Source organism: Vulpes lagopus, chromosome X, assembly GCF_018345385.1.
Source record: "Vulpes lagopus strain Blue_001 chromosome X, ASM1834538v1, whole genome shotgun sequence".
NCBI classification, from domain to species: Eukaryota; Metazoa; Chordata; class Mammalia; order Carnivora; family Canidae; genus Vulpes; species Vulpes lagopus.
The window spans coordinates 95,500,499-95,523,420 of NC_054848.1; the positions used below are offsets into that span (position 1 = coordinate 95,500,499).

Consider the following 22,922-nt stretch of genomic DNA (forward strand, 5'->3'; position numbering starts at 1 on the left):
TTTTTTGCCACTGGTCAACGTCCATCGATGACAGTGTAGACACAGGAATCAAGGGAATGTTCTGCACTACCCTGTCTTATGACATTCAAGATGTCCAGCATGTCTTGATGACTGACCATGCTCATGGGGACAGAACCATTCTTTGAGGACCATGGAGTGCTTGAAATGGCACATTAATAAGTTTGGGCTTATCTTGTAGGTAGAGGTTAGCCATGAAAGGGTCAGTGTGCTGGGGGTTAGAAGGCAACTCTTGGAAAAAGATTTGCTCTGGGATGTTGTTAGACAAGCAGGAGGCAGGAGCAACTCTGCAGGGGTAAACAAGGTGAAGGGATCACTTCAGAAGTGTGATCCAAGGAAGACTTCGTGCCAATTAATTGCAATTGCTGGCTTCTCACCTTCCAGCAAATGGTTACAATAAGCTGGTCACAGCCTTCAAGTGTGTTGTAATTGTCTGTTTACCTGTCTGCCTTCCCTGCTTTTGTATGAGCTTTGAGAGCAAAGGGGCCTAGTCTTATTCCCCAGTTCCTAGCGCAGGGCAAGACCTAGAGTAAATGCTCAGTAAATATTTGTTTGAATGATGAGAATCTCACACCTTTGTTCTCAGGTACTGCCAACAAATTCCCATCAAGAACTGCCAATCCTTAGCAGAGTCTTTCCTGCTTATATATTAGGCACCTGCTTGGAGCCACTGGGGTCCTGCCTAATGGACTGAAGCAGGTCTTGACTAACTAGAGAGTAGTTGGCTAAAGGGAGCCCTAGTGTCTGGTGGAGGCAGTTTTTTCCCTTAAGGGCCTGTTAAAGAAAAATTATCCTGACACCTGTTAAAATGGCAAAGAAGACTTTCTTTAAGACTATTGCAATAGGGGAGAGAGATAGAGGCTGGACTCAACTCCTAACAAGGACAAGTGGGGATTATTAGCCAATGAGCAGAGTGATGAGGTCAGTGGATGCAAAATTAGGCGAATTTGATTAGATGTTGTTTGGGAGTGAATGTTTGTGTCTGCTCCCCCATTCATATGTTGGCATTTGGAGATGGGGATTTTGGGAGGTGATTATTTAGATGAGGTCATGAGGGTGAGCTCCCATGATGGGATTAGTGTTCCTATGAGAAGAAGAGAGACCAGCGTTCTCTTCCTTCCCTTCTCTTCTATATGATGATGCAGTGGGAAGGTGGCTAGCAGCCAGCCAGGATGAGAATTCTTACCGGGGATTGAACCTGCCAACTTTTTGATCTTGGATGTGCCAGCCTCCAGAGGTGTGGGAAATTTGTTTAAGCCATCCAATCTATCGTAGTTTGTTATAACAGCCCAAGCTAACTAAGACAGGCATCAAGGGTGAGGGAATTTTTGCTAAGCTGGCATAACAGGATTTTTGCTAAAGGCAAGCCAAGGATTTAGGAAACAGGGCTGGAGGAAGCCAGGGTGGCTGAGTCCATTAAGGAGCTGCCTTCAGCTCAGGTCATGATCTCAGGGTCCTGGGATCAAGCCCCAGTCTGAGTCCTGTGGAGCCCTGCTCAGAGGGGAGTCTCCTCCCACTCTGCCACCCCCTACTCATCCTTTCTCAAATAAATAAAATCTCAAAAAAAAAAAATCAAGGATGGGGAACTTGATCAGATATCAAGTGTGATAAGGTATCTCTGGTGGGGGGGATTTTTGCTAAACTGACTTCGCAGGATTCTTTGCTAAAGATAGACCAAGGGTAGGGCCTAGTTGAAATGAGGGCTTGGAAGAGCCTGACTAAATTTCAATGGAAGAGAGAATCTTTCTCAGGCTTAATCGGCCGGGGCCCAGTTTTGCCCATTAAGTCTGCCATTTGCTGTGCCACTAACCTCCAGTTGCCTAGGTGGACATACTTGCTGGGAAACCTGTGCTGATGCCTGTGGTTGCCCCATGCAGCAGTCCACTACAATTTCCTGGGGAGCAGCATGAAAAAGACCTATGCCTGGACCCTATCCCATACCTACTAAATCCAAACTGATGAGTATATATTTAACAAGCTCTCTTGGTGATTCTCATTATCAGCCAGGTCAGGGACCCGCAGCTTTACCCTATGGATTGACCAAGAGGGAGAAAGAACATGAGAACTGGTTGCTGGGGAGGGTCTCCCATATCTACTTTGCTCATTTTTTCCCATAGGCATGGGTACCTTGCACCCCTGGAGAGTGCCAGGACTTGTATACTCAGCAAAATGGCAAAGTAAGTGAATATTGTTCATAATATCTGCCACCTTGGCCTTTCAGGTTTTTTAAAAGATATTTTTAAAGTTTATATATATATTTTTAAGTAGGCTCTGATGTAGGAAAGATGTTAGGGTTCGAAATCAAGAAAGAATCTTGAGACATCTTTGGTGTGAAAAGGTGGTTTCATTAAAGCACAGGGACAAGACTCCAGGGCAGAAAGAGCTGCACCAGGGTCATGAGGAGTGGCCCATTACAGACTTGTGAGTTGGGAGGGGTGGGGTTGAGAGCATAAGTCTCTAAGGAATTTTGGAAGCAAGGTTTCTAGGACCTTGAGGGGGCTAGCTATTGTTAGGAAAAGGTCATTTGTTACTGTCTAGTAAAACCCTTAGTCATGAGACCCTTCAGATGGGTATCAGTGGGTGCTATGCTTGGGGTGGGGCTTAGAGATTAAAAAATTTCCAAAGAGATTTTTAGATGTTAAAGTAGATTTAGAGGATCCTGGGGGTCAGGCTAAGATTGCCTTTTGCCCTTAGCGAAGAATTAACATCGAGGCAGCTGAGCTCCCGGAGAAAGGTCACTCTGTTTCGAGGACTTGTCAATGGGCTGTAGGTAGCAAGGAGATTTTTCTTTTGCCTTTGTTTCCCACATCAGGCTGCCTGACCAATGTAGGACTTGAACTCACAACCCTGAGATGAGGAATCACATGCTTTACCTACTGAGCCAGCCAAGCTCCCCTAAAATTTAAGTAAACTCTACCCGCAATGTGGGGCTTGAATTTAACAACCCCAAGATCAAAAGTAGCATGCTCCACCAACTGAGCCAGGGCCTTTGTTGCCCCTCCAGACATCTGGTGCTTTTCTTCCTTCTGAAAGAGGCTGGTTAGGTACTGCTTTCTAAGGTTTTTATTTTTGATGAGGCAGTCTGACCTTTTTAAAAAGGGGACAAATCCAGAAGTTAAAGGACTGGATGTCCCCAAAGTAGGAGATTCAGATATTGGGGGTCAGGCGGGGGTAGGGAGGAGGGCAGCAAGGGTACGTGCGTATATGTGTGTGTCTGAAGGTGTTAGGAGGTAAGGTTTTCTAGTATCCCTACAAATTACACAGACATAGCTGCTTTCTTTGCCTGTGCCTAAAAGCGGCTCAGATATTTGTCTATGCCCCAGATTCCTAGGACTTTCTGGGAGATATTAGGCAGAGTCCTATCTTTTTCCTAAAAGGATAGAAAAATGAAAGGCTTAAAGCTAAACCCAGACCCTCAGGTAAGATGCAACCCTTACTGAAATAGCACTGTGTCAGCAGAACACGGTCCTATTGCCTCATTATCAGGTGAGGTCAGGACATTATTTCTGGCAGCTTCTGAAAGCCACAGCCTCTTAGAAAAAAAGTCTTCCTGAAGGTTTAATACAGCCTGCTCTCGCTCTTTCTCAGGAGCTCAGCACGCTTGCGCGTGCTCTTTCTTTCTCTCTTTTCTTGGGCCTCCTTTTAAAATGCTAATTAAATTTGCTTGATCCACTGGCCCCCCAGCCCCAGCTAATTTGGGAGATCAAGAAAGGGAGCTTGATATCTATAAAAGATGTGTCTGTCTTTCCACCTGAGCTACCTTTGTATTTCATTCTGTTTTATTACAGGAAATTGTGTCAGGGGCTCTAAACACTAACATACATAACATTGATTGTATTCTGCATAACAAATTGGATTAGGATAATTACCACACAGATGTTAAAAAACCCAGAATGCAAATCAATGCAATTAGTCATGACTTAATATACTATAATTCACACACTGGAATGTCTTATTGTGATTATACTATTTTAGAACAAAACGCTTTAACAAAAAAGGAAGAAAAGAATTCTTTTACTCTGGAGCTGCACGTGCTCTGAACAAGAAATTGTTTTATGCTAATTTGGAATTTGACTACTCAGAATTCTTATTAACTAATCAGATCCTTCAATTTCTCTTGCCCCCTTTTATATGGAGAAAGCTGCTTCTTTAGCAAGACAATTTCATGCACAATTCAACTTGAATGCCACCATTATGAACAAAGGAATTTGCACACGGATGCTTTTGACAAACATGGCTTTAGAAAACCGAGCTTCGGGTGGTGGTGGGGGTAGGGGCCGCCCTCATTGATGGCCAGGACCCTAAAACAAAGCAGACAAGTGTAAGCAATTGGAAGGGGCCCAAGTTAGCCAGCAAATAGGCAGACTTGTCACGAGGGCAGTAGGCTCAGGGCTGCCACAAAGCATTGCATAGCTTGTGCCTAGCTGAGAGGGCTGAACTCCAGCCCGGGATCCATGCTCCAAGTTCTGCTCCCAGGTGACCCAAGGAAAGAGCACTTCTTTTCTAATTCACACAAATGTGACTTATGGCTACAAGGCAGGAGTTTGGTCAGAGAGAAGAAAACAGAAACCAAGTCTCATTGCCAGAAATTACAGCAGCTAGGACCCCTGGAGTCTAAACTGTGAACTCAAATCCAATTCCTAGATTCTTTTCTGGTTTATCCTGCAGCCCACCCCTTTGCTCTGCACTTACTTAGAATTCCTCTGAGATCTAAGTTTTAACTCTCAAGTACACGCTCTTTGTAATTGTTCTCTATGTCAAAGCTTTGCTCACCCAAATGATCTGGGAAAAATTATTTTCCCTCTATCCTTCTAGGTTCTTGGCTGAGGCCCCCTGTAATACAAAGACAAATTAACAGGAGAAAACAAACAGATTTAATAACATATATGCTTCCTGTATACGTGGGAGACCCAGGAAAACAGTAACTCCCAGCAATGGCTCAAACCAAGACCTTAAATATCATCTCCAGCACATGACAAAAGATGTTGGGGGTAGGGGGAGCCAGTTAATGGGAAGCTCTCAGGAAAAGCACAGTAAACCAGAGTATGATTTGTTATGCAGGCCTATGTCCTTGCCTCCTCCATTGATAAGTTTCTAGAGATTTAGAGTCCTCCTTCTCTTCCCATACTGAGAGGGAGACACCCTTTACAAATGGAGATTTCTCTTATAGACGTAAATATCTCTTACAAAAGGGAAACTTCTTATTTTTCAGAGCTTTCCATGCATCTGTAGTTCTTGAAAATAATTAGCCTGAAAGAATCCTTATGCTGAAGGGCATGGTTTGGGGATGACAAATTCTGTGGCCCTCAAGTCCTAAGATTGTGGCATCATCATCATCCTCTCTGGGGTCTCCTCCCCCACCTAGGGTTGCTAGATTTAGCAAACAGAAATACGGAATTACCAGTTAATTTTTTCCTAGTTTTTTTTAAAAGATTTTATTTATTTATTCATGAGAGACACACACACAGAGCGGCAGAGACGTAGGCAGAGGGAGACGCAAGCTCCCTGCAAGGAGCCCAATGTGGGACTCGATTCCAGACCCCGGGATCACGCTCTGAGCCAAAGGCCCATGCTCAAACACTGAGTCATCCAGGCGTCCCTGCCTGGTTAATTTGAATTCCACATACACAACAAATGCTTTTATAAATACCTAAAAAATGAGTAATATATCATATGCAATATTTTGGACATAGTTACATTACAATTAGCGTTGTTTATCTGAAATTCAAGTTTAACTTGGCATTCTGTGTTTTATCTGGCAACCCCAGCACAAAGCACAGAGCTTGTTGATTCAAATAGATCTAGACTATTTGAAGTGGTAATCACATTTGAGCCTGTATCAGGATCACCTGGAGGTGATTAAGACACAGATGGCTGGTTGCCACCCCCAGAGTTTCTGATTCAGCACGTCTGGGGAGGTGCCTGAAAATTTGCATTTCTAACCAGTTCCCAGGTGATGCTGCTGCTGGTCTGGGGACCGCGCATTGGGAACAACTGCTCTAGCACAACTTCAATAAATAGATCCAATGGGAATGAAGTTCTTGTTGCCAAATTGATAATAAGCAGGCTGAGAGCTTCACTGACCTCTTGCAGCTGGTTCTGTGGGCTCCCTCCAGGTGCTCCTTCAAGGAATGTGTATTCACTTGTTCTGCTTTCAGCTTGCTAGGGTGAAATCCCTAGAAATAATCCCTCTTGACTGCCTTAGGTTGGTGATAAGCAAAATTGTGTGGTTTTGCTGCTTCTAGCCTTGTTTGTGATTCCATCAACTTTGACTACTCTGCCTTCCTCCCTTCTAGGTGCCAATGTCTTTCCATTCTCTAGCCAGGGATGGTAAATCTGTGTTGTGGGTCCCAGTGAAGAAGGACTCCATTTATTTATTTCTTAAGCAGGGAAGCTACCATTTGGAGGTTACTGGCGGTTTTTAGTGAAGGCATAGATTTCCTTTGAGGCTTTCTCCCTTTCCTCTGGGCAAGTTATGGAAATGGCCCTTTAGTTACAAAAATATAAAGCATTATATTCCCATAGGACACTGACAGCTGTCAGGAGGGAATGAGGGGAATTTGCATAAGGTGTACCAGGACTTGTCTTTGAGATCCAGGTCTTAGATTTGTTCTTTCTTTCTTTCTTTCTTTCTTTCTTTCTTTCTTTCAAGATTTTAATTTATTTGACAGAAAGAATGAATATAAACAGGAGCAGGGGTAGAGGGAGAAGCAGACTCCCTGCTGAGTAGGGAGTCCAATGCGGGACTCAATGCAGGACTCAGCCTAGGACCCAGCGATCATGACCTAAGGTGAAGGCAGCTGTTTAACCAACTAAGCCACCCAGGCACCCTGAGTTCATGAATTTCTGACTGAGATCCTGACCCTTTCTATTCAACATTCAAAGTTATTGTAACATGTTGGGGTGGATAGGGTGATCCTGGCCCATTCTAGGGATTGGGAAAGGGCAACAAAGTTCCTGAGATAAAAAATACTATGAGGATAGAAGGAGACAGGACCTGGTGGCTGGCCTGGGCACTGCAGGTCTGTGATGCAGGGTATTAGGATACGCTGCTGCCAAATCTTTGAAGCCACTGCTACAGAATTTGCATCAACACAGTCCCTCCTGGGGCCAACTTTAAGCCACAAGCAAAGATCCATTGTGCATGTAATAGTTGGAAGAGCCTGGGTCTATTTTATTTTGAAACATTTGTTTGGGGACAAGTATGTTCCATTGTCCTTGCGGGACATAATCCAGCCTAGCAGTGAAGCATATATAGTGGTCTCAGGGATAGTCCCTGCCTGATACCCTGTATTCCTTTTTTTAAAAAGATTTTATTTATTTGTTCATGAGAGACAGAGAGAGAGAGAGAGAGAGAGAGAGAGAATGAGAGAGAGAGAGAGGCAGAGACTCAGGCAGAGGGAGAAGCAGGCTCCATGCAGGGAGCCCGACGTGGGTCTCAATCCGGGGTCTCCAGGATCAAGCCCTGGGCCGAAGGTGGTGCTGAACCGCTGAGCCACCCGGGTTGCCCAGAGATTTATTTATTTGAGAGAGAGCACAAGTGGGAGGAGGAGCAGAGGGAGAGGGACAAGCAGAGTCCATGCTGAGCATGGAGCCTGATTGTTGTGCCCAAGATTGAGAATCCGAGAAACCACCAAGGAGCCGACACCGATGCAAACACACGAGGGTTTATTACAAGCTTGAGCTTGGGTCCAAGTACACCCGACACAGCGGAGCAGGGACTTGGACCCCGAGACTAAGAGGCTTAGCAACTTTATAGTGGCCAGTGGCCAATGGGATACGCAGAAAGTTGCACACTCATGTTGGTCCACTCACAGGTGGCCGATTGAATTACATTTTACCCTAAAGTATCCATTGAACTGGTCTATCACTGAGCCAGATTTCCGGTTAGGGTGTGCCCTGGTCTTGACTAGGGTGGGGCAGTGCCCTAAGCAATAAGCAGGTCAGCACAAGGCAGGTGCAGCACAAAATGGAGTCAGTCCTGCTCTGCTTGTCCAGGGGTAGGGGGTTTTTGTTAAATTTCCTGGGTCCCACACTGATGTTGGGCTCCGATCCCACAACCCTGAGATCATGACCTGAGCTGAAATCAAGAGTCCGTTGCTTAACCGACTAAGTGACTAAGCCACCCAGGTGCCTCAGATGCCCTGTATTCTAAGGGACCTCAAGATAAAGGCTTAATTTCCTGTCAGTGTGGACATAGAAAAACTCAGTCATGGTAATTTAAACAGTAAAAGCAATTTAAATTTGTACTTGGAGCTGGTGAAGTGGGATGTACTTCTTATGCATTATATATATGTTGCTGCCTTCCCCTTTTGCTCTCATGGTAGACACTGTTATTTGATCATAGCCTTCTTTCCCATTGATCCTGGGGGTGTCCTTTGTGCCCCCTCAATTATTAATTAGGGCATTCTTGGTTGCAAGTAACAAAAAAAACTTTTAAATCTTTATGTAGCACTTCTTATATGCCAGGTAGCATTTTAAAGGTTTTATAAATTTACAAATTTACAGACTCTTTTAATTCAACCATAGAAGGTAGAGATATAATCCCAATTTTACAGATTTTTTTTAAAAAAAGATTTATAATTTCAGGGAGAGAGCATGAGCAGGGGGAGGAGCAGAGGGAGAGGGACCAGCAGACTCTGCTGAGCAGGGAGCCAGTCGACTCAGGGCTTGATCCCAGGACTCTGGGATCATGACCTGAGCCAAAGGCAGATGCTTAACTGACCGAGCCACCCAGGGGCACCCCAATTTTACAGATTAAACAAAAAGGAGATTTTGTTTTTTTAGTACAGATTCAGAGATGTCTTACAAAACCCAGGTTCCTGAATGTAAGTGATCTTCAGAGATGAACTGGGACCCTGGGATATGTCCTGAGTCCTCTACCACTTGCTCATGTACCTCTTTGTATCTGTGTTTCACTCTTCTTTCTTCCATTAGATCAGCTTTCTCTTTCTAGACCATATGGAGGAAAATATAGTGTCTAATACCACCCAAGTTTCACATTTGATGAAACTGACCATCCAGAGAGAGAAACTGATCTCTCTTTTAATTAAAAAAAAAATCCCATTGGAATGAATTTATTAGCTCAGTTTGGATTAGGTGTCCAAGCCTGGACTCAGTCTCCTGGGGAATCAACATTTGCTAACCAAATGTAACTCATAAATGAGGGATTTACAAAACCACGGACAGAGGGCAGCAAGTCACATTGCAGGAACACAGAGTTCCCACTGATACCAGGCAGATGGAGGAAGGGAAAGGAAAAGTCCTAGAAATGAAGCATTGGGAAGACAATAGCTGTCTGCAAAACCTTAACTCCTCATTCCACCTGGCTTCTCCCGAGTGATAAGAACTGGCACATGGTGCTATTTGTTATCTCTGTTCTGACCTCCACCCTCTCATTATGGGTAATGGATGTGTTAGCTTCATTTATACTCGTTGCATCAGTCTGAAGGGAGGATCTTCACATCTGTCCCAGATTGTCCCCTGTTCTCTGCCCTGGTAGCCCTTTTTTGCTCTTATGCAATACTGTTTGACCTCATCTTGCGGGTGAGCTCTATCAACTGAACACATTTTCAGTGACCTTTTCCTAAGTGTGGTGACAGAGCTGTTACAGAGAAAGAAATTGCCACTGAGAGGATGTGGAAATTGGAGGAATGAGGCAGGCTAGAGGTGTCAGTAAGAAAGTTTGTCTATCTGGCAATTTAGTCAGCTACTAGTTAGGCTCAGAGACTGAGTTTTGTCAAAGAAATTTAGAGGTCAGTAATCTCATGGGGATGGACTCATGCTAACCAAATCGAAATCACAAGGGATTAAGATACAAAGCCAGAGTTCCATTTTTTATTCATTTTCTAGAGGTACAGAGAACTATTCATCAGATTGGACTTGGCATGGCCAGACTCAAAAGGGAAGCTTTATAATAGAAGGTTGTTTGGGGAGCAAGGAATGAGAACTAGGGGACCTCCTTGGATTTTCTTTAAAATAATTTTTTTGAATATAGTTACACACTATTACATTAGTTTCAAGTGTACAACATAGGGATTCAAATCTCTATACGTTATGCTATGCTCACCACAAGCAGAGCTACCATCTGTCACCATACAACACTATTACAATACCATTGTCTATTTCCCATGTTGTACATTTCAGTCTTGTGATTTGTTCATTCCATTCTGGTATTATCTTAATGGCATCTGCCATCCACCTATGATAGCCCCATCCTAGAGATAGATCATACAAATACTCATATTTGTATGTGAGAATGAGCTTTCCTGGGCCAGTTGGGCAACATATTTAGAGTTTCTTGTTCTTTGACTCACTGCCGTGTAGATCTCAACACTAACCTCTTCTTTGGTTAACACGTCTATCTTCAGCTTCAGTCAAGTTACTATGCAATCAGTTACCAGCAGCCTTACCTCAAACCGGTGAGAAAGGAACATGGCTCTGCAATATGATAATTGATGGTTGCAGCTAACCATTTTTTCAATACTGAGTTAAACTTAAATAGGCTTCTTTTCCATAGGACTTCTCGGAGCCTTTACTGAACTAAGCAATGTGCCCTGTGAATTTCCAAAAGAAGGCTAGAGACTGTATTTATCTGACTGCCTACTTGTATTATTCAGAGGAAGCCATGATGGCAAGTGTATTAGTTTCCTATTGTTGCTGTGGCAAATTAGCGTAAATTATGTGGCTTAAAAACAATCCAAATGTGTTATCTTATAGTTTCATAGTCCAGAAGTCCTAAAATCAAGGTGTCAGCAGGACCACGTTCCTTCTTTAGAGGAGGATCTGTCTCCTTGCTTTTTTTTTTTTTTTTTTTAGCTTCTTGAGCCCATCCGTATTCCTCTTCCATTTTCCAAGCCAGCAGCTAGTATCTTTAAATCCCTCTTCCTCTCCTTCTCCGCACTCCTGTCATCACATCTTCTGACTCTGACATTCCTGCCTCACTCTTACAAGGATTCTTGTGATTATATTGGACCCAACCATATGATGCAGGGTGATCTTTCCTTTTTTTTCTGTTCAGGAAGCATTTTATTGTTGTTCCAAGTTTTAGGGATTTTCACTGACAGAAAATCAATACTTTCAGAAAACCTCCCGCATGGCCCTGCTCAGCTTCTGAATCTTGGTTATTGCAGACATATCGGCATACTTCTCTCCAATACGGACAATCATTCCCCCCAAGATTGACGGATCAACCTTAACTTCCAATTCCAATACTTGGCCTTTGCTTAGGAGCTCTTCAGGACCGGTTTTAGTTCAGCAAGAGTGGCTTCATCCAAAGGAGACGCGGTGGTCACTGTGCACGGTACTTCTCCACGGTGGACACTCATCATGGCGGAAAAGGCAGAAATGACTCCAGGGGTATTGTTCAAGCGACCTTTCTCAGCAAGCAAATTGATCGGGTTGGATGTGCTAGGAGAGAACCTCTCTCCTGCTGTCATGTCATTTAGGCTTTTCACTTTCACAGAACATTTTACGTAGGGATTCATAATGGAAGCAGCCATTTTAGGTTCCTTCAAGATTTGTGCTACTCTCAACGATTCCTTTTCTACTTGTTCCAGTTTATTCTGTTTAGATGCAGCAGAATAAAGAGCAGTGGCATAGCGACCTTCGATACCATATACCTGAACAGGTAGCCTCACGAGCTTGGAAAACGGCCGACCACAGACGTGCTAAAGCACCGCACCTGCCGGGACAGCGCGGACACCGCTGGGGTGGCCATCTTCTCCGGGTGGCTGTAGGGCAAACCCGAGTCAGAGGGAGCCGGGGTAACCTTTTCATCTCAAGATATTTAACTTAGTCACATCTGCAAAGTCCTTTTTGCTGTGTGATGTAACATGTCCCCTAGACTTTGGGGATTAGGATGTGGACATCTTTGGTGGGGGGTGTGTGTGTCATTTTACCTCCCACAGAGAACAGTGGGAAACACTGGGCTGTGGTATTAAACATGCTCATACAATCCTACTATTCTGAGGTTAAACTTCATTGGGTTTGGAGAGCTCCTGACCTTTCTCAGCTACATTTTTAGAGGTTAGAATGGGCTCCCACAGATCTCACAGAGTTCTCAGAGGGTACTTAGTACCTACAAGATCTACTGGTTTCTACTTGGGCAGTGGCAAAAGCTCCTGGCTGGAAGAAGAGAAAGGGCTTGTGTACTGAAGAAAGGGACTTTCCCCAAGACTCCTTCCCAGAAACATATCATTCTCAGACACCAAAATAATGCAGAAGGAGTCCATGTCAACGGGTTAAAGTTACTTGTTTAATCAAAAGTAGAGATAACGTATCATTTGAAATGGAAATTAGGGCTCCAGAATATCTTAAATGAGAGTGTTGCCACCCTGGGAAACCCCCTGTCTACTAGTGAGCAGGAAAGTAAGGCTGCAAGCAGTTGACCTTTTCATATCACCCAATGTATTTGTGACAGGTGCTATGCTGTGTTTGAAGAAATTGACACCCAAAGTTCTTCACTTTCCTGCAGAGAAAACTTGATACCTTCTTTCTCTAAGGCTATTTTAGCCTTGTTTCATGGATGATGGTAATAACTCTTGACCTTGACGGAGTTTCCATTGGGTATGAGGGTCCCCAAAGCCAATGACCTTACCAGAAACCAAACTGAACAGAGTTATTGAGATTCCATTAATGCTGCATTGACTAAGAATAGTAATTTCAGCTGAAGCACCTGATTATAAGCCAGAGATTCCATTGCAGAAGATGAGTAATTTAGATTATTGAGAGATAATTCCTCCTGAGGGTTTGGGTCTGCTTGGGAAAATACATAGAAGAGGTTCCCAGGTATCTTTTTCTCACCAAATCTCAGGAGCCTTTTCTTCACTCCTATTTTTTTTTTCTTGTCCCCACTGACACTGACTACCTTCACTTATTAAAATTTTTTAACATTTTGGCTTCTGTGACCCAGTCTTAGGCTAGTTTTTCTTCTATCCCTTTGACCACATCTCTCCTATATTTTATGGTTTCTTGTTTTCTTCATCCTAACTGTCGTTTCCCTTGAAGACACAGTCATTGATACTCTCCTTTTCTTTATGTACTCTTTCATTCATCTGTCAAACATTTTTTTAATGTTTAGGTATTCATGTTTGGACACTTATATTGTGTTCTGGGGATACAGAAATGTATTAGACACAATCCTTGTCTTCTGGGAACTCAAAAACTAGAGAGGGAGACAATCGATGAATGAATACTTCATATCTGAAGTGTATATGAAATATTTTTATGGAAAGTCATAGCAGAGACATCTATATATATTTCCAGTTGGGATGCTTTCAGCAGCAAGTAACAGAAAACTCAGGATGATTTAAACAAGAACAAATATTATTTCTTATAACAAGATATCTAACGGTAGAGAGACCCAGAATTGGTCAGTTCAGCGGCTCAAGAAGTGCATTAACAACTCAGGTGTTTTCTATCTCTTTGCTTGTTATCTTTAGCATATTCCTTTTAGAACTGCAAATTGGTTTCCTGCAGTGCATTTATGAAAGAAAAATCTACTTTCCATGCCCCCTCCCAACTTCCCTTCAGGACCATTGCCTAAGTTTACCTAAATCAATTACTGACAAGGGGAATGAAACTGCCATGATTGGCTTAGACCAGGGGATCTTAGTTTTGGCCCCACAGGAGAATCATCTGGAGGACTTTTAAAAAGCCAGTGCCCAGGCATATCCTAGAGCAATTAAGTCAGAATCTCTGCCTGTGGGACCCAGGCATCAATGTCTTTAAAGTTCCCCAGTTGATTCCTCTATGCCACCAAAGTTGAGAACCACTGGCCTACACCAGTGCCTCTGATTCTTCCCTCTGGAGCACAGGAGCTCCTGGCTTCCCTTCAAAACATGTGTGTCTGCTCTAGGAAAAAAATTAGGATTCTGTAAGCAAGGAAGAAATGAGGAATAGCTTTTTTTGGTAGGCAAATCACAATGCTTGCCACAGTAACTAATCAACATTCATGATTTCAACTAGCCCTTCTATGTGGAGACTGCCGCTTCTGGCTCTGACCTCATGTGAGCTCCTGACCTATTTCTTCAACTGTCTCCTGGCATCTCTACTTGGATTTTTTTGTCCACACCTCAATCTCAGTTTGTTCCAAACCAAGTGTTCAGCCTGCTTCCTTTCCCAATGACATTATTTCCATCACGTGGTACCAGCATTTCTCAGGGTATTTCAGGCTCAAATTCTTGGGATCTTTTTTTATCCATGTCCTTTAACCCCAATTTTAAAGTCACCTCACCCTGGTTTTTTTTTTCCTGAGATATTTTAATTCTACTCCACTATATCCCCTTCTATCCTGGTTTAGGCTGCCCTACAGCATTACATGCGTGCATTCTGTAACAGCTCACAGCTGGTTTCGACTCCAGTCGTTCACTCTTTTAGGTCATTCTGCATATCACCGTAGACTCATATTCCTAACATACTGCCTTCATTATGTAACTCCACAGGATGCCTTTTGATGGTTGCCAAATTTTTGCCTGTTTTCAAGGTCCTTCAAATTTCAACCCCTTCTCATCTTTTAAGGTCTGGTTCACCTCCAGGAGGTTTTCTCTGCTTACTCTAATCCTCTTGAATTCAGACAGAACTTCCTTGAACTCCTGACGCCACTACTTACCACCTGTTTCCTTGGCAATTTGTGTAACCTTTCTCTTCCTTCCTTTCTTTTCATAACCTTTCTGAATTTCGGTTTCCTCATCTGTAAAGTGGGAAAAGTATTAGTTTCTAACTCAGGGTTATTGATTAGGATTTAAAAATTTCCTTATCTCCCTGCCTCTTTTCTGACCACCTACATTGCCTCCTCGTTAACTACAGAACTTAGCCTTTTATTATCTAATGCCCTCTACTCTGGCCTGTTTCATGAATATAGTTATCTTTTCTCCCCACCTTGATTATAAAGCTCTTTTAAGTGCAGGCACTGTACTTGCCGTTTTTCTCTCTCATGCCCTTCTGAATTCTTATTGTACACTGAGCTAATATAGAAGGTATTGCAGAGACGCTTGCCAATTTTGTAAGTATTAAGTAGCACAAGCTAAAAGTACTACAGAAGGAACTATTACAGCTTAAAGAGATGGAACATCTGTGCGGAGTTCCTTCCTTTTTGCTCCATTCCAGTCAGCAGCTTCCATGCTTGGTTTTTGGAGCAGAGTTGCAGGTGATCTTACTTGGATAGAAATTCTCTCCATACTAGTTTCTTTGACTCTAGGGGCAAAGTAGAAGCCTGACTTGCTGTAGCTCTGAGCTTGCATTCAGTGGCCTGTTCATCACATTGGTAAAGGCCAATGGCTCTGGCTTCCGGTAGGGTGGGGTGATTTTCTCATTTGAATCTCTATTTGGCTGTTTTCTGAATGCTACCAAAGTTGTTGCAAGGTGATTTTGCAAATGGGGATGAAGAAAAGTGTGAAAAATGGAGAAATATGTTATCATGTATTTTGCTCTGTGGCTTCACACTGTTTGGGTTTGTTTTTTTTCTGTTTTAATTGTTTGGTTCTTTGTCTCAAATTGTGATACTCTCCTTGCCTGGAACACATTTGAACCTGCATCTATATAACTGAAAATTCATTTGAAAAAAAAAAAAATCTTGGGCAGAGAATTAGAAGACCTCAGTCAGTACCTTTAGCTAAGTTACTCTCTTGCATGGTGCCTCAGTTTCCTCATCTCTTAAATAGGAATAATGCCTGCCCTACCTAAGATTAAGATAATTAGCTACGTGAGCATGCTTTGGAAAGTGAAAAGCCTTCACAAATGTAAGGATGTTTTATTTTATTTTACTTTATTTATTTTAAAGATTTTATTTATTCATGAGAGACAGAAAGAGAGAGAGAGAGAGAGAGAGAGAGAGAGAGAGAGAGAGGGGCAGAGACACAGGCAGTGAGAGAAGCAGGCTCCATGCATGGAGCCCGATGTGGGACTCAATCCCGGGACTCCAGGATCACACCTCGGACTGAAGGCAGGCACCAAACCGCTAAGCCACCCAGGGATCCCCGGATGTATTATTTTAAATGGAATTTAAACACAATCTGGCTTCAAGGGATCATTCTTTAACCAGTGGGAATTGGCAAATTTGCCTTTATGATTAAGCATAAGCCTTATATTATTACCTAAAGATATTTGATGGCTTCCCAACCATTTTCCTGGCAGTGTTTGTAGTATGGCATGTGTGGTGATGATAGTGGGCTTCTGAAAGTTGTACTCCATATGATTTTACTTTGTCTGGTGATACATATGTGATTTATTTGGAGATTCTCTTGATTGATTAGCTCCTCCCTTTCTCCTGTCCTTGTGTATGCTAATGAGCTATCATTAAATTCATTTTGAATTTAATAACCACATTCTTTGAACACATACCATGTATTATAAACTGGCCTTAATGAATTTGATTTTATCTATGTTTATTTGTTTGGAGATAATGGTAGTTGGCAAAGGAGTAGAAGCTTGAGATGAGTGAGGGTTATTTGCTTTTTCACAATATGCCTAATGGGGTTACAATGAAAGCAAGATCTTGGACTAAATTTTGTCATACACATTGATGGTTATTACATGAACATTCATTAATGGCAGTGACAAAACAGTTGATACTATCTATACTGTAAGCTTGATAATGCCTCAGCAATCTGCCATTTAAAAGGTTTGACCACAATATGCCACGTTTCAGAAGCAGAGTTTTAAAAAATTATTGTTTATTAAGGTAAAGTTCATATAAAATGAACTATGAATCATTTAAAAGTGTACAATTTGGTCCATTTAGTACATTTACAATTTTGTGTAAGCATCACCACTCTTTAATTCCAGAACATTTCATCATGCTCAAAGAGAACCCTATACCCATGAGGCAGTCATTCCCCACTCATTTTCTCCCCTACCCACTCTTCCAGTCCCTGAAACCCACTAATCTACTTACATTATGTATATACCTATTCTGGAAGATTCATATGAATGGAATCATGCGATAATGGCCTTTTTGTGTCTGGCTTCTTTCCTTAGTATAATGTTTTCAAGGTTCATCCACGTTGTAGCATGGATCAATATGTCATTCCTTTTTGTGTGTTTGTGTGTGTCATTCCTTTTTATAACTGAGTAATATTCTACTGAATAGGTATACCACATTTTTATCCATTGATGGCCATTTGGGTTGTTTCTACATTTAACTATTATGAATAGTGCTTCTGTGAACATTCATGTGTATGTATTTGATTGAGTACCTGTTTTCAGTTCTTTGGGGTGTATACCTAGGAGTGGAATTTTGGGGTCACATGGTAATTCTGTTTAACTTTTGAGGAACTGCCAAACTGCTTTCCACTGGGCGCGACATTTTACGTGCCCACCAGTGATATATGGGGGTTCTTATTTCTCTACATTTTTGCCAACACTTGCCAGTTTCTTTTTCTTTTTTTGCTTTCAAGATTTTATTTAAATTCAAGTTAGTTAACACTATATGTTAACTATTAGTTTCACGGGTAGAATTTAGTGATTTATCAGTTACATACAACACCCAGTGCCCATTACAACAAGTGCCCTCCTTAATACCCATCACCCATTTATCCCATCCCCCACCCCTCCAGCAATCCTTAGTTTGTTCTCCATAGTTAAAAGTCTCTTATGGTTTGCCTCCCTCTGTTTTTATCTTATTTCATTTTTCCTTCCCTTCTCCTATGTTCATCTGTTTTGTTTCTTAAATTTCACATATGAGTGAAATCATATGGTATTTGTCTTTTTCTAACTTATTTTGCTTAGCATAATAAACTGTCACTCCATCAATGGTGTCACGAATGGTAAGGTTTCATTCTTTTTGATGGCTGAGTAATATTCCTGTGTGTGTGTGTGTGTGTGTGTGTGTATGCCACATCTTTATCGGATATTCATCTGTCGATGGACATACAGCCATCTTGTGGGTATGAAGTAGTATCTCATTGTGGTTTTATTTTTTTTTTTTTTTTTTTTTTTTTTTTTTTTTTTTCATTTTTTTTTCATTGTGGTTTTAATTGCATTTCCCTAATGTTAAATGATGTTGAACATCTTCTCATGTGCTGTTGGCCATTTGCATATCTTCTTTGGGGAAATGTCTATTTAGATCCGTTGCCCATTTTTTTTCATGTTTTTTTTCCTCCTTTGGTTGTTGAGGTAGACCTTTTTTTGTTCCTTGATTCCTCCATTACTGCCTTCTTTTATGATTAATTGACTTTTTTTATAGTGTATGATTTTTATTCATTTCTCAGGGGTTTTTTGGGGGGTGTTTTTCTTTTTATTTATTTATTTATTTATTTATTTTTATTTTTTTGTTTTTCTTTTTAAAGTTTTTATTTATTTATTCATGAGAGACAGAGAGAGAGAGGCAGAGACACAGGCAGAGGGAGAAGCAGGCTCCATGCAGGAGCCCAATGTGGGACTCGATCCTGGGTCTCCAGGATCACGCCCTGGGCCAAAGGTGGTACTAAACTGCTGAGCCACCCGGGCTGATCTTGTGTGTGTTTTAAAATTATTTTCCTTAGTGGTTACTGGAGGTTACAATTAACATCCTAACTTTATACTAATCAAGTTTGGATTAATACTAATTAAATTTCAGTAGTATAAAAATATTGCTCTTGAGTGCCTGGCTGATTCAGTTGGTAGCACATGCAAGTTTTGATCTTGAAGTCATGAGTTTGAGCCCCACATTGGGTATAGAGATTACATAAGAAAAGTATTTTAAAAATTCCCTCTTTACTGCTCTCTTTGTCTTTTGACAATTTGACTATTTTGTCTTGGTGTGGAGATCTTTTGATTTATCATGACTTGGATGTGCAGGTTCATATTTTTATCCAATTGGAAAGTTTTTGGCCAATACTTCTTCCAGTATTTTTTTGGTGCTTCTTTCTGTCTTTCCTCTTCCTCTAGGAATCTGTTTATGTATACGTTGGCAGGCATTGAATGGTCCACACAAGTCTCTTAGGCTCTCTGTTCACTTTTCTTCATGCTTTTCTCTTTCTTCTCCTCTGACTGAGTAGTCTCAACTGATCTGTCTTTAAATTTACTGATTCTTTCTTCTGCTGGTTCTTGTGCTTCAGTTGATAAACCCTACTAGTAAAGTTTTCATTTCAGCTTCTATTTTCTCTATAATTTCTGTCCCTTCATGGATATTCTTTATTTGTTGAGATATTGTTCTGCTTGTTTCCTTTAGTTCTCTGCCCATGGTTTCCTTTAGGTTTTAAGCATATTTTTTTTTTTATTTATGATAGTCACAGAGAGAGAGAGAGAGAGGCAGAGACACAGGCGGAGGGAGAAGCAGGCTCCATGCACCGGGAGCCCGACGTGGGACTCTATCCCGGGTCTCCAGGATCGCGCCCTGGGCCAAAGGCAGGCGCCAAACCGCTGCGCCACCCAGGGATCCCGGTTTTAAGCATATTTGATGATTAGTTCACTTAAAGTCTTTGTCTACTTAGTCCAACACCTGGTCTTCCTAAGGCATAGTTTCAATTAATTTTTTTCTCTATAGATAGATCTTACTTTCTTGTATCTTTGCATTCCTGGTAATTTTTTTGTTGTTGTAGAAAACTGGATATTTTGAGTATTACAATGTGGCAATTCTAGAAATCAGATTCTTTACCCTTCCCTAAATTTGTTGTTGTTACCTGTTGTGGTTTTTTCTAAACTATTTTTGTAGCCTCTATATTCTTTATCATCTGTGGCTCCTCAAGTCTCTGTTTTGTTAGCTTAGTGGTCAGCCGGTGTTTTGACAGAGTCACCTTAAATGCCTATAGCCAACAAAAGGTAGTAAGGAGAGAAAATAAAGAAAAAGGACTAATTTCCTAGTCTTTGCAGATTGGTTGTGTGTTGAGGTACTCCTTCAGTGTTAAGCCATTTACAACTCTTAGTCTTTATTTTCAACTTGTGCAGAGCCTGAAGGCTAGCCAGAGGTTAAAGCTTAGGGCCTTCTCAGTCCTTTTCTGAATATGCATCCCACAAAGGGCATGTGTGTGCATTCTTGGATTCCTGATATGCACAGGAGCTTTTAAAAGCCCTTATTTCCACATGTAGCTCCTTTTCTAATCTCTTCCTTTCCAGGCTTTTTGGCCTCCCAAGTATTCCTTTTCCCAGACTGCTACAAAGGTATGTGTACCTTTTTGAGTGCTTTTGCCTGGGAAATTCCCTGAGCACTGGGAATTCTAAGTTGGACAAAACAAAGGGTAGCTTTTGCTTTGGTCCTTAAGGGAAATGCCAGATGGGTTAATACCCCGTGTTTTGAGAATGAGGTCCATATTGTTCTCCTTGGCACTAGCAATCTGCATCAAGGGTGCAGGCTGTGGTTAATACAGCCACTGCCAATCTGTGGGGTGGAGTGGTGGATAGGCAATTTAGAATAACACAGTGTTCTCTTACTACAAAGCAGCCTCTTCCTTCTTCAAGTCTTTCCCTGGCTATTGTCAGTTTTTTATTTTATATTAAAGAGTTCTTCAAAAGTTGGTTTGGGCAGTTTTTACAAAGTCATTACTTACTTTTAGGGGGGGAGCCCTCTAGTTTCTAGTGACATCCCTCCTACAAGCAGGATGTTTGTGCCTTATAGCAGACATTAGACAACCAAAAGAAATTTTTAAGCAATGGCTGGAATAGGACTCTTTAGGTATTAATTTTCAAGTCTTTCTCTAGGGGTACAGACAGGCTACAGGATTCCCTAGATTCTCATGCCCTGTTCATGCAAAGGAGAGAATATGTCTAAAATATTTTTTTAACCAGTTATAGCCTCGTTATAAGTTAACAAGCCACTATTTTTCATCAATGAAAGCCATTTTTTGACATTTTTTATGATAATTAACAAAGTAGAGGTGGTTCTGTGTTTGAGATATAGGTAACAGAAGCACTTGTGGTTATCACTTCTGGAATGTGACCCTTTCTGGCATAACTCTGGCTCCCTGCTCCCATCTATATATCCTGATGAGGGCAAGTGACTGACCCTAGAAGTAAAACTGAATCCCAGTGTCACATAACCAATATCACAGTCTCTACTGAAGTATTATGGTATTATGACGTAAATGGTACGCATTGTAACATTATGTTGTTTAACACAATAGTCTCATGAAGTAGTAGTGTAATTATCTCTATGCTATAGGTGAAGAAACTGAAATTTAGGGAGATTAAGTTATTTGTTTAAGGATGCTCAGCTAGAAAATGATAGAATTTGGATTCCAACCCAGCTTTTTGAGATTCCACAGCTCTTATGTATTATGACCAAAAGAATCTATTTTATGGTATTTTTTTGTCATGTGAAGAATGCTTTAAAAAGATATTTCTGAAAACCAAATGTTCTTAATAATTGGAGGCTGGCCCATAGGTAGAATGTGGTTGGTGGGCTTGATTATCTGTCTTTAGTTCTCTTGGATGCTTGTCACATAGCAAGTTTTGAGTCCAAAGAGAATTATGGAAAAGAGCAGCAGTGGTTCCTTTTAGGGGTGTCTGGGAAGATCTAGTGATGGCTTGTATGATCATGGTATGGCCCGGGAATTGGATTTGAGCCTCACTTTTTTTTCCTTCTGCTCTGCCACTGGAGTGCAGCAGTGCCTGCTCAGAATTTGAGTTCCCTTTGCCAGTCAAGACCCTAGAAAGAAACACAAGATGAAAAGCACTTATGTTTGATAGATGTGGAGAAGGACAGTCTTTTGGGACAGACTGCTAGTGATTGATGACTGGAAATAGGAACATGAATTCAGTCTTGCCCTTAAAGTATAAGATAGGCATCTGCTCTTACCATGGTTTTCTGGACAGACTTCACTGATTGCAGAGAGCATATTCAGCTTTCTAGCAACATCTTCAAGATAACTCCAAAAGAGTTAGCTTTAAAAAATGGCTGAAGATGTATTCATCTACAGAATGATATTTGAGGAAACGGCTGGTGGTGTATTATTACCCCCACCTCGAAATTCTACTGCGATCGCTCCTTCATTCCTCATTTAATTTATTTCTGTCTTCAGGAATCTCCTAGCAAAATGCTGTATTTAGTAGAGATTCTACTAAAGTCTTTTCAGAGTAGAACTCCCCTCTGAAAAGTGACTTCCTTTTCATCAACTTTTGGAGGGCAGACAACAGCATGGGGACCATCAAACTTACACTGGGGGAAATGAGGATGTAGGGAATTTTCCAGATGGCTTGAAATGAATGCAGGTGTGCCTGGAACTCTGCCATTGCTCCTCATCCTGAAGTGGTAGTCAGTAAATGCACTTTTGGTAAACAATTCCAATTTTAAATGTGCCAGTGGAATATGCTCCTTAAAGAAACCCAGCTATGAATCTATTTGTTCAGCAAATAAGTGTCCTGTTTCTGAAGTTTACATTTTTATTGGGGTTCCTTAGATTCTTAGAGTGTTTCCAGAATCATCATCACAAAAGATAGTTAAAATAAGTAGCAAAGCTTTAGATGATGTGAGTTATGTGTATATAGTCAAAGGAGGAGGAAAGAGGAAAGATTATATTGATAGGTTATGGTGTGTGTGTGTGTGTGTGTGTGTGTGTGTTATGATGTGGTATATATATGTGTTTCTGGCAGGGAGAGTTCACTAATGTGTGTACTACGTGCCAGGTACTGTGTTGTGTTTTTCATGGATTATTTCATTTAATTCTCATGTCAATTCTTTTTTAAAAAATATTTTATTTATTTATTTGGGAGGGAGGGGAGATAGAGACGGAGAGAAGGGAGGAGGGGCAGAGAGAGGGGGAGAGGGACAAGCAGACTCCCTGCTGAGCAGGGAGCCTAACTTGGGCTCAGTCCCAGGACCCCAAGATCCTGACCGAGCCACCCAAGCACGAGGTAAATACTATTATTCTCCTTTTATTGCTTACAGAAGTCACAGTAGAGATTTGATTCTAGCTAGCAGGAGACTCAGATCTAGATCTAGCTGTATGACCGTAGGGAAGTCCTTTCTCTCTGGGCTTTTGTCTCCTCAC

At 41.6% G+C, this 22,922-nt stretch overlaps 1 pseudogene; it reads right to left on the reverse strand.

Annotated features, from left to right (window-relative positions):
* Positions 1–11,097: 11,097 nt before the first annotated feature.
* Positions 11,098–11,737, reverse strand: LOC121482652 (annotated as a pseudogene).
* Positions 11,738–22,922: the final 11,185 nt, after the last annotated feature.